This window comes from Macrobrachium nipponense, chromosome 3 (genome assembly GCF_015104395.2).
Source record: "Macrobrachium nipponense isolate FS-2020 chromosome 3, ASM1510439v2, whole genome shotgun sequence".
In the NCBI taxonomy this organism is placed as follows: domain Eukaryota; kingdom Metazoa; phylum Arthropoda; class Malacostraca; order Decapoda; family Palaemonidae; genus Macrobrachium; species Macrobrachium nipponense.
This window is the reverse complement of record NC_087202.1, coordinates 27,687,905-27,700,918: the sequence shown is the minus strand read 5'-3', so window position 1 is coordinate 27,700,918 and position 13,014 is coordinate 27,687,905. Positions and strand designations below refer to the sequence as shown.

Genomic DNA, 13,014 nt, shown 5'->3' with positions numbered 1-13,014 from the left:
AGTTGCTTGTATTTTTACAGGTGGTGGTGCAAATACAATGATGGTTACAGCTTTCAACCTGTATTAGTTCACAAAAAATTCAACTCATTGTTAGCTAACATTATGGCTATTGAATGTCCCAAACATTAGTCTTGTCTAACAGAAAAAAATAGTAGTAGCACACTGTACAGGAAACTTTCAAGCCTCAGTCCTCTAATCAACTGAGCAGAATTTTGACCACTCCCTCAATCCTTATTTATTGATATTGCTTATTTTTAAAAAAAATTTATCCTTTTCACCTCAATTATTTTTTTAGTCAATTTTTGCATTCTGTGCCTTCCAAGTATAATTAACTTTTACTGGAGTTGGTCTCCAGAGTGGCTGGCTTTTTGTTTTAATTGTATTCTACATAAATAACATTACTTGTGCAGCAGCCAGCATTGCTATAAGTGTTTTATTCATAGTTCTTTAGGTGTTTAGGAATGTGTCAGTACTACATTAAGTTTAGTACTTGACATTAATCAGGTAACACGAGGTTAGTCAGCTGCATTTATTTTAATTTAAGCTTTTTATATAGACAATAACCAAAATAGTAACACGGATTATGAATGGAAAGTGACATGTACCACAATATGTAACACTAAATACCATGGTATCTAAATGAAAACTATTGTATAAGATACTTTTGTAAGCTGACAAACATTTAAATATGACAATCTTTTTAAGTAGATTTTATTTTCCCATCTTATAACAAACCCGAGGGTCCCTAACATTAGGAATACTATTGGAGAAGCTGGAAAACGGCTGTTAAACTCTTGAACACAGTAGTTAGGCAGTAACCACTGTCTGGTAGGCAGGAATACCTACCTGCCCAGATGTAATAATTCCAGTTTGTCTTACAGCCCAGGTTTCAGATTGAGGGGTGGCATAAGGCAGGCATTAGTGTAATGTAAAGAACCTCAGGTTTGCATAGTTAAGAAGAATACAATTTACTTTAAAAACTGTCATTTGTTCACACACAATATACAAACCATCAGTCCATTACATTAAGAAGTCTCACTGGTTGGAGGGAGGAATCTGAGTGAGTCTGTTTGAATTGACTGGAGTTCTCCACACTTTGACTACTACTCCTGATCAAAAGAGCGTGGAGGAGTACCCTGTCTCTGACATATTGACCAGAGTATAGGAACCGATATCAAAAGTCAGACTTTTGGACCTTTTCGAATGAGTGAGGAATCCTAACTCATACGTATAAAGGCTAGGAAGAATCTTAAAAGTTGGAGGCAGTAGGGCAATGACCTGAAAAGGTTTGTCTTATTGCCAGTCTCTCCTTCCTCCCCTTGCTAGAGGAAGAAAAACGATCACTTCTGACTAGAAAGAAAAAGAACAGGCACTCGAGCAAGTGTAGGTTCGAGTCCTATTCTCCACCCAAAGGACAAGAAGGGGGAGAAAGGAAGGATGAGGAGGAGGAGAGGCCAGTACTCTCAAAATCCCTCTCACTTCCAGAACCATAATTAGGCGAGATGCTACCTGTCCTGTTAAAGGAGTTGGGTAAGAAAACACAACTTGTTGAGCAACCACCATGTGACCAGAGAAGAAGGTTCCAAGGACTTGTGGGTAAGGCTCGAAGGTAAAAAGACATAAATGTGTCCTCCAGAGTGCAAGGGATGGACTAAGCCACAGATTTTGTAAGCTCTCCGGTGGAGTGTACAGGTGATGATGTTGTTGCTAGCTGCAGAGTACATCCTCCAAAATGTCTCACAAAGCCAGGACAAAGGCGTGTCCTTAGACACGTCTTCCTCGGGCGAGTTAGCACTAATGAAAAGTCATTGACATCCATGTTACGGATGTAGAGTCTTTTTCAGAACGCACAGCAGCACCCTAACATGACAAAGTAATGATGGATCTGGATCATGGAATACAAAGGCCAAGGAGTAAGGGATTATGAAGGACTCGAAACTGGAAACAAAAGCTGGCGGATTTGGAGTTCGCTATGACATCTGAGACGGAGTCAAGTCATTAGGGCTCACATCAAAGAAGGTCCATGAAGATCATCTACCCCCTTCACCAAGGCCGGAGCGAGATGAGAGGACTTCTTGAGAGACAAGGCTCTGTCTGGTGATTCTCACAAGGGCGTGTGCTGAGCATGAGACAAGAACCCTTAACGAGAGTCAAAAGCTGTCCAGGGACCTCAGATGGCAAGACAGCATAAAGTTCTCATCAGGAGCTAAATCTCGACTGAGGAGAAACAAGGCTACTTTCAGATAAAAGACTAAGCCAAATGTGGACCTACGTCTTTCACAACTGAATCAGAGAGAAGCAACTCTCGGTGGAAGTTTGTGATTTGCTGAAGAGCGGCTCTGACCAGAGAAAAAAAGTCCCGTCAACAACACCAACCAGCAAAGATGACTCCAATCCATGGAATGCTACAGGGGACTGAAAGATTATCCAGCTATTTCTGTTGCTGCTCAATGAGCAAGCCTATGCTTGCAAGGTAAGCTGGATAGTCTTTAGTCGTGAAGTCACAGGGATTGTACTGCCTAAGGAACTGCTCCCATGTCACTGACACTGAAGGTTCGGTCAGGAAGGAACTCTTCTCGGTGCCTTAGATGCAGAGCTAGCTGGTTGGGTGAAAGGCAAAGTCTTCCAGCATCCATCCTCAATTCGGGATGAACATTTGTTGAACACCTTGGAAATTAGATAAATATGGAGAGAAGACGAAAATGTTGAGTTTGTCCCATGGGTCAGGTGTGATGGAGCAAAAGACCTACAGACTTCTGTTGTACCTGGCAGTAAACAGAAAGATGATAGGAAGTCTTCCAGATGACCAATCTCTCCATGAAAGATTGAGTGAAGGAAACACTCTGCCCCAATCACTTGAAACCAGAGGCTGAGCTTGCCTGCCAATACATTCCATCTGGAAATGTGTTTGGCTGATAGAACTATCGCGTACACTACAGTTACACTCAAGCACCTGCAATGTCAATCGAAACAGGAGGAATATGAGACTCTCGTTTGGTGATCAATGCCACTACTGTGTTGTTGTTGCTCAACAACACCAATGGGCATCTCAAAAACCTGAAACTTTTAGAAGGCCTGAAAGGCTGGCCTGAGATCCAGGATGTTGATAAGATGGTATATTTATCGTCTCGGTTGCACATCTTAAAGACAACCGTCCTACAGGTATGTGCCTATTACTCGGTCGGTGCATCTCATAACAGAAATCATGTCTCAAGGAGAATATGCAGGGCATATTCACAGGCTCCTGTTGAACAAGTACCAGCCTAAATCCTTCCTCATCATTCAAAAAAGAAAAAGTATTAAGGACAGGAAGCAGACCTTCATTTTCTAATGAAGAGAGCAAAGGCGAAGCTGCCCCAAGGGGAGGCTTCTACAGCAACAACAGGACACCGAAGATGACTAGCTCTAGCCAAACTGGCTGTTAGAGGAGACATAGTGCAAGTTTGATGGAAGATGCTGAGACCCAGAAGAAAGCAAGTACTTCTCTTGAATGATACCTACTACTGGGTCTTGGCTTTGTTATTATCAAGTTCAGAAACTCGACAAACAACCCTCCATCAAAGCTCCTGTTACAAGCATTCTTTCTTATCTCCTTCCTTCTGCCCTTTTCTCGATTGGAAGGAAGGTTGAAAGCGACACAGGTATGTGCACTTTCTCAGAAGAGAAAGAAGGCCAGGTGTTCACGCGATCATCCTTCGATGACAGACTTCTTAGCAGCCGAGGAAGAGCTGGCCCAACCCAAGCAGATACAAAGACCCAAGGGTCTTGGCCATTGCCAGAAGGACAATGGCATGTTCCTTGACTTCCGTGGTATCTACCACTTTCTGAAAGAGAGAAGCAGAACCAAATAAAGGTTCATTCCTAAGGGTCGAGACGAGATCAGGACTTACAAAACCGGAGATCCGAATTAAGACAATGGCCCTTTTCTTAGCACCAGAATTGACCACAGATTCCTGTCTGTTGTTGGGTAGGAACAAAATTACACCCCCCCCGGTCTCAAGAAGGCAGAGTCCTCTCCAGGAATGACTGCATCCGAGGAGACAAAGCCTTAAAGGAGCGAAGGATCACAGACCTCATGGGAGACTGCCTGGAAGGGGGATACCATAGTGATGTTCTCCAGGCTCGCTGTCTCGTTGCTTGACAACAAGGCAAGGGGAAACAGCGTGAGACCAGAGTCCAGGTGAAGCAGACAGAAAAACCTGCAGTCCGCACAGGACCCCTCTGAGGTAAAAAGAATCACTTCTGTCGAGTCAGCGGAGGGGAAGAGAGATTGATTGTGCTTTTCGACATGAATGAACTGTTTGTCCAGAGAAAAGGTATTTGTCTGGTCAAGAACATGTCCGGAGAAAAGGTATTTATCAGGTCAAGACTGCCCTCCCAAGCAAGGAATGCAGCACCCTTTCAAAACCCCTTTTCTCTCCTGGAAGACCAAGGCCATGGAGCAGTGAAAATTATTCAAAGGGGATGCTGCAGTCCTATCCCCAAGATCACTGCGCCAATGAACAAAGATCTCTGCTAAATGAAAATCCAAGGTGTTTGTACTTCAAAGAAGACCCTTGAAGCCTTCCTGGGGCGCGAAACTCCCAACGAAATGTAAAACCTTGTAGCCAAATTCCAAAAAGAGACAAAATTATCAGAATTCTCTCTGTCTGCCTTGCACCTCTTAGAACAACCAAGGGTCAAGAGAACAGGTAAGGAGAATAGGCATTCCTATCTGTTCTGTTAGAAAAACCAGCATGAGGGGTAGACAGTAGGCAGTCATCAACCTGTGATGATAGCAGCACAGGGAAGGATGGTGCTTATGCCATGTGTTGACAGCTCCTATAAAATAATTAGTAGATAATATATGGAGCATTGTAATGTATGTCATATGATACCTGATGGATTGTCTGACAGTGTTGGTGTGTACAAGAAAACTTAGGATGAGATGAACATTTGTCAGCGCATATGAAGTTGTTTTGTAAACGGTAGTTCTCGCGAGGAATGAAGAGGTATTTGGGTCTTGGACATTTGGGTAACTCACCAGCCAAGAATACTGACCCTGCTAACCTGGATCATGTCAAGGGACTTCTATGTCACAGAGAGTGGCGAAACAATGTTCTAGAACAATCTCTCTCTCTCTCTCTCTCTCTCTCTCTCTCTCTCTCTCTCTCTCTCTCTCCCCTATAGAGATGTATGTTTTATATTAATGTATACAGCAATAATAACAATTCATTAAAGAAAATACTAATGTGAATTTGTAAGGTTTTAGTTTATAAATTTGAAAAATTATGTAAGAATGAGGGAAATCCCAGTCTTCTCTCTCTAACTCCAGGTACTAAAGCTGTTAAATATATCAAGTAATGGGAAGGAGGGGGAGGAGCTGTTGTGTTGTTGCCACCAAGTGTTCATGCAATTTCTCTCTCTCCTCATTTACTGAGACTCGTGAATTTTTGTAGTACATGTACTATATGTTTTTAATACTTTCAAATAATAATAATAATGATAATAATAATAATAATAATAATAATAATAATAATAATAATAATAATATAACAATAATAATAATATAACAATAATATTAATATACCTGTAATTACAAAATTCACATTATGTGATGGTATTTTAAAGAAATACAATAATCTATCCATTTCACTCTTTTAATTAAGGACAACTTCTCTCTCTCTCTCTCTCTCTCTCTCTCTTGCCACATAAGATATGTATACCATAGTGGTAACTCCCTCCCTCTGTTTTGCTGAAAGCATTATAAGTATTTCTTAGAGAACAGATAGATAAACACACACAAACACACACACACACACACACACTCTCTCTCTCTCTCTCTCTCTTTTACTGAGATGAAAGAATTTTTATGGTACTAGTATGTAAAATGTTTGTTGATATTTTCTGTTGTTAATAATAGTATAAATAATAATAATAATTAATAATAATAATAATAATAATAATAATAATAATAAGAAAATGCCAAACTGGAAAGCCCCAGGTCCCGATGAATCCATGGATACTGGCTCAAAAACTTCAAGGCCCTACACCCATGAATGCAGAACAACTCCAGCATTGTATCTCAAATCACCATGTACCCAAATGGATGACCACAGGAAGAATCCTTAGTACAAAAAGGCAGAGTAAGGGAAATATACCAGCCAGTAACTACAGGCCTATCACCTGCCTACCATAATGTGGAAGTTACTAACAAGTATCATCAGTGAAAGGCTATACAACTACCTAGAGGAGACAAACACCATCCCCCACCAACAGAAAGGCTGCAGAAGGAAGTGTAGGGGCACAAAAGACCAGCTCCTGATAGATAAAATGGTAATGAAGAACAGTTAAGAAGAAGGAAAACCAACCTAAGCATGGCATGGATAGACTATAAGAAAGCCTTCGACATGATACCACACACATGGCTAATAGAATGCCTGAAAATATATGGGGCAGAGGAAAACACCATCAGCTTCCTCAAAAATAAAATGTGCAACTGAAATACAATACTTACAAGCTCTGGAATAAGACTAGCAAGTTTAATATCAGGAGAGGGATCTTCCAGGGCGACTCACTGTCCCCCTTACTCATCTAGTAGCCATGATTCCCATGACAAAAGTACTACAGAAGATGGATGCTGGGTACAAGTCAGAAAAGAGGCACAGAATCAACCATCTGATGTTCATGGACGACATCAAGCTGTATGGTAAGAGCATCAAGGAAATAGATACCCTAATCCAGACTGTAAGGATTGTATCTATGGGACAATCAGGATGGAGTTTGGAATAGAAAAATGCACCTTAGTCAACATACAAAAAGGCAAAGTAACGAGAACTGAAGGGATAAAGCTACCAGATGGGAGCAACATCAAACACATAGATGAGACTCGATACAAATACCTGGGAAGGAGGGGATATAAAACACCAAGAGATGAAGGACACGATCAGGAAAGAAAAAAATAATATGAGAGACTCAAGGCGATACTCAAATCAAAATCATCAACGCCGGAAATATGATAAAAGCCATAAACACATGGGCAGTGCCAGTAATCAGATACAGGGCAGGAATAGTGGAATGGACGAAGGCAGAACTCCGCAGCATAGATCAGAAAACCAGGAAACATATGACAATACACAAAGCACTACACCCAAGGGCAAATACGGACAGACTATACATAACACGAAAGGAAGGAGGGAGAGGACTACTGAGTATAGAGGACTGCGTCAACATCGAGAACAAGAGCACTGGGGCAATATCTGAAAACCAGTGAAGACGAGTCTAAATAGGGTTATGTGAATAAAGACTAATAAAGTAGAAGAAGTACCCAGGAAATATACAGACAGGAGAATGACAAACAGAACAGAGGACTGGCACAACAAACCAATGCATGGACAATACATGAGACAGACTAAAGAACTAGCCAGCGGGTTCGGTTTTAGAAGAGACAAGCCTTTGTTTCTCCTGAGTGGGGAAAGCCACCAAGTCAGATCCTTTTTCACCCGTTAGGATCGGGAAGGAGTCGGCAAGGTCTCCTGACCTTTGATCCCACATCAGTTTTAGATAAAATTGTAGGGGTCTCAAGTGAAGCCTTCCTAGAGAGAAGAACTGTTCCAGCGAGGAAAGTGTCCCCAGCAGACTCAGCCACTCCCTCGCGGAGCTTCGTTCTCTCTCTAAGAAGGTCATCACCTTCTCTATGCCCCGTTCGATTCTTTCCGGGGATGGAGACACTAGAAAACCCTGAGAATCCATCTGAATCCCCAGATATATGATGTTCTGGGTGGGGACCATCTGCGATTTCTCGTGGTTGATTATCAGTCCAAGGGACTGGGCCATTCGTAAAGTCAAATGCATGTCCTCCAGACATTGGGTCTCCGACTTGGCCCGAATAAGCCAGTCGTCCAGATAAAGAGATATTCTCACCCCTTCCAGATGCAACCATCTGGCTACATTTTTCATAAGCCCCGTGAATACTTGTGGAGCCGTCGACAGACCGAAGCACAAAGCCCTGAATTGAAAGATCCTTCCTTGTATCATAAATCTTAGGTACTTCCTGGAGGATTGATGTATCGGTACATGGAAGTACGTGTCCTGAAGGTCCAGGGAAACCATCCAATCTCCTGCACGGAGAGCAGCAAGAACCGAAGAGGTTGTCTCCATGGACAACTTCCTCTTTTCTACAAAGCGATTCAGAGCGCTTACGTCCAGAACCGGTCTCCACCCCCCCGAGGCTTTCGGCACGAGGAACAGGCGATTGTAGAATCCTTGGGAGTGGGGATCCTGGACTGGTTCTATGGCTCCCTTCTCCAGCAACTGATCTACCATCAGAAGAAGGGTTTGTCGCATAGCGGGGGTCTTTGTAATTAGCTGCAAGTTCCCTCGGGGTTGAAGTTAAGGGAGGTTCTTTTCCATGAAGATGGATAAGATATCCTTTTCTTAAGATAGAAGAGGGACCAGTTTGTCTGCTCCTCTCTGTGCCCAGGCTTCTGCGAACTCGAGAAGCCTGGCACCTACAGAAGTCTGGAGGACTTGAATTCTATTTAGCCCTCTTGAAGGGCCTGATAGAGGATCTACCACGCTTGTCCTGATATCTTCCTCTGGAAGGGGTTCTTTGTGAAGGGCCACCTCGAAAGGGCGCTTGAGAAGGAAGTTTCTCCTTCTTGACGGAGGAAGCAGCTGGTCTAGCCCTCCTTGCAGACTGTGCCAACAGGTCTTGAGTAGCCTTTTCTGCCAGGGAGTGAGAGATATCCTTAACCAATTTGTTCGGGAACAACTGGTTAGACAGAGGGGCGTAGAGCAAGGACGCCCTCTGGACCTGAGAAATGGATCTGGTAAGGAAAGAGCTATAGACTGCTCTCTTCTTCAAAATACCAGCCCCGAAGAGAGAGGCCAACTCCCCCAATCCGTCCCTGACTGCCTTATCCATGCAGGACAGAATGCTGTTAAGTTCTTCAGGTCCCAAAAACTCTGGATCCAGAGTCTTCCTGGCCAGTGCCCCAAGGGACCAATCTAAAAAGTTAAATACTTCTAGTACTCTGAAGAGTCCCTTGAGGAAGTGATCCACGTTGTCTTGGCTGTCGGGAGGGAATGCCTTCTTGTGGAATCCACTAAGGTAGAGAAGTCTGCCTCAGCCGATGAGGGGAGTCCCAACCCCATTGGCTCTCCCGTCTCGTACCATATCCCCTGCCTGCCAGAGAGCTTGGAGGGAGGTCAGGAAAAAACTGTTTTGCCCGACTCTTCCTTAGACTTAAGCCAATTGCCCACGGATTGCAATGCTTTCTTCATCGAACTGGTAGGTCACATTTTGAGGAAGGAGGAGCTCTTTGAAGTCTTCGTGCTCGAGAAAAGAGACCGAGGAGAGGGAGGAGCAGCTGGGCTAAGAGCATCGCCGAACTCCTGTACCAGCAGGGCTGCTAAGGTCTTGAAGTCGGAAAGAGCTGCTACTCTTGGGACTTCCTCTTCCGATACTTCTTCAAAGTTTTCTTCTCTAAGTTAACACAAGGACGTCCGTGTGAAGCGACTACCTCCTCTGCACGTCTGATAGGAGACACCCGTCTAGATGAGGCCGAGAGTTTGGTGGGAGAAGGATGTCTGGTCGGAGAGTCGCTTCTCTCTGCAGAAGAGTGTCTACTAGGCACCAAATGTCTGTCCGGTGAGTCGCGGCTGATGGAAGGAGAGCGCCTGAAAGGCAAAGATCGCCTGGATGGCGCCGCGTCCTGGCTGGCGTTGCGCGCGCGGCGCGTGGCTGGTGCTGAGCGCCTGGTCAGTGACAAGAGCCTACTAGGGGAAGAGCGCCTGCGTGGAGAATCGCGCGTGCTGGAGGACGAGAGCGCGGCTGGCACCGAGAGCTTGGCTGACGCTGTGGGCCTACTTGAAGCCAAGGGCCTACTAGGAGAGGCGTGTCTGTGAGGAGAGCTTCCCTCCTGCGAAGATCGTTTGAGAGGAGGGGATAGCCTAACAGGTGTAGAGCGTCTGTCAGGCGAAAAGCGCCTATCAGGGTGAGAGCGTCTGACAGGGGAGAGGCGCTTGGAGCTTCTTGGGGAAGGGCTCCTATCCCGAGATGCACTCCTCTTGCGAGGAGGGAGCCTAGACTTCTTAACCGGGAGCGCAACATCCTTTTTGCGGGGAGGGTCGCTAACCAGAGCGCCCATCAGCGACGAAAGTTGTTCCTGCAGGTTTACCAGGAATCGTTTGGTAGTCGTCTCCTGATCGTCCTCTGAAGGCGGCGAGAGAGGCTTAGAAGAGGAAGGAAGAGCTGTACGAGGAGCAGGACTGACTGGGGCTCTCCTGGCTCTCTTCCTGTCCACAGGGGACTCCTCAGGAAAGCGTTCCGGGCTGGAGTCCAACATACTGCTGGGAGCCTTCCAGGCTCTCTTCAAGGGACGAGACTCCTCAGCTGAACTCCATCCGCGTCGAGGAGAAGCCGAGTCCGAAGAAGAAAAGCACTTCTTAAGGATGCCTTTACTACGGCGATCCCTGGCAGTCTGGGACGAAACTACAGAACCTGCCAAAGGGACGCCTGATCGGTGGGGATTCTCCACAACCTCCTTACAGTTTTTGACATTCCTCCTCCACTGGGCCTGGGAGTTTGGAAGAGCTCTAGACCTGGGAGCGTTGAGGAGCCGATCAGACGCCCCCTCCACTGCAATGGGAACACTGCACTCACTGATCACATCATTCTTACTTTGCAAAGCAAGCATTTGCAGCTCCATCCTGCGAAGAGCGGCTTTCATATTAGCCATCTCCAAAGACGAATCCGCAGGTTCGGTGAAGGGAGAAGGGGCTGAAACAGTAGGAGAGGATGCTAGAACTACGTTTGGGTCAGGAATTAATGTGCCCTCAACTGGCTCGTTAGAACGAGACCTACTGGCACTTCTAGACGAAGCCTTCCTAATCCTATCTTTCTCAAGCTTCCTCAAATAAGAAGAGAGAGAATTCCATCCTTCTTCATTTAGGCCTTCACACTCAGTACAAGGATTATTAATAGTACATTCATTCCCCGACACCTCATGCATACAGTGTGAGGGTCTACCGAACCTTTCGGTAGCCTCACCTTACATCCTTCCATCACATACTCTATATACACTACCAGAGTCTGACATTATAAGAAAAATCCAAAAGCGTAATCCAAAAACAATCCACAATAGCTTATGCCAAACCAACGATCCAATACTTCACCAAAATATGTCCAGAAGATCAACGGCAAACGAAATAAGAAAATCAGGTCAGGAGGAACCAACAATGGTGTTGTTGGAACCGGCGACAGAGAAAATCTGGTTCCTAGTCCCGCCACCCAGCGGCGGGAGGGTAGATCACCTGACCTACCTGTAGTGTGTGCCACGAAATTTGAATTTCTGTCGGGAACGTCGGAGACTATAGCTAAGTATATATCTGCCGGGGAAGTTGCATGTACAAAAACTATAACTGTAATTACAAAATTCATATGTGAGTATTTTAAATACAATACATAATCTCTCTCTCTCTCTCTCTCTCTCTCTCTCTGTTATTGGCTGTTTATATATTTCTAATGATAAAATGTTTAAGATGACTTTGAAATGATATTAATACCAATTCAATGGTATATTTGATGTAGGATGATACTTTAAGTATACATTTGGTATTTAAACTTTCAAGATAGGCAGATATAGGCATTTTTAGAAGGGAGTTCTAACTATTTGAGGGTTTGAACTATTCGCAGGGGTGCCTGGTACACATTCCCCACAAATACGGGGGGTCCACTGTAATGTACAACCTGAGGGAAAGACTGACGTCTTAACCCTTAACCCTTAAACGCCAAAGGGGTATAATAAAAATCGTCTCCCGTATGCCGAGGGGGACTCAGAGTGAGCGCCGAAGCGGAAAAAATATTTTTTTTTTTTTTTTCAAAAATCACAGCGAGCTTAAATTTTAAGATTAAGAGTTAATTTTTGGCTCCTTTTTTGTCATTGCCTGAAGTTTAGTATGCAACCACCAAGAAATGAAAAAAAATATCATTATCATATATAAATAATGCGATATATGATAGCGAGAAAACAAAACAAAATTTCATATATAATATTATTCAATCGCGCTGTGACAAAACGGTTAAAGCTAACGAGTTCATTTTTGTTGTTGTATTGTACACTAAATTGCAATCATTTTGGTATATAACACATTGTAAAACGATCAAAGCAACACAGAGAAAATATTATCACAATATGATGCATGAATTCGTAACACAAAGACGTACAAAATTTTTTTTGTCAAAAATTCACCATAAATCAAAATATTGTTCTAGAGACTTCCAATTTGTTTCAAAATGAAGATGAATGATTGAATATTACTATACTGTAAGAGTTTTAGCTTACAATTGCAGTTTTCGACCATTTCGGACGAGTTAAAGTTGACCGAATGTCAAATTAAATTTTTGTATATGCAAATATTTTGAAAATTAGAAAAGCTGCAACCTTCAATTATTTTTGGTTGTATTTACATGAAATTGTGCACATTTTCATATATAAAACTCTATGAAATGCAGCAAATATTCCGAGAATGCGACATACGCATTTCAAAGATTTGCGGCGGAGCGAGCGGAGGGAAGGAAAGTTTTTTTTTAAATTCACCATAAATCTAAATATTGGGCTAGAGACTTCGAATTTGTTTCAAAATGAAAGATAATACTGAATATTACTAGGAACTGTAAGAGTTTTAGCTTACAATTGCGTTTTTCGGCCATTTCGGTAGAGTCAAAGTTGACTGAACGTGATTTTTTTTTCTCGTTATCGTGATTTATATGCAAATAATTCGAAAATGAGAAAAGCTACAACCTTCAATTACTTTTTGTTGTATTCTACATGAAATTGCGCACATCTTCATAATAAAACTTTATGTAACAGCTAATTTAAAATGGTGCAAACATTACGACAATCGCACATATGATTTTTTCGGAAGAGTTACCACGCGGACGTAAGGAAATTTTTTTTTTTTTTTTTATAAATTCACCATAAATCGAAATATTGTGCTAGAGACTTCCAATTTGTTGCAAAATGAAGATAA

At 43.2% G+C, this 13,014-nt stretch overlaps 1 protein-coding gene across 8 annotated transcripts in view; it reads right to left on the bottom strand.

Moving 5' to 3' along the window:
- Nucleotides 1-13,014, bottom strand: part of LOC135221671 (longitudinals lacking protein, isoforms H/M/V-like) — a 196,436-nt gene that overhangs the window by 57,691 nt on the left and 125,731 nt on the right. The window lies entirely within an intron of this gene.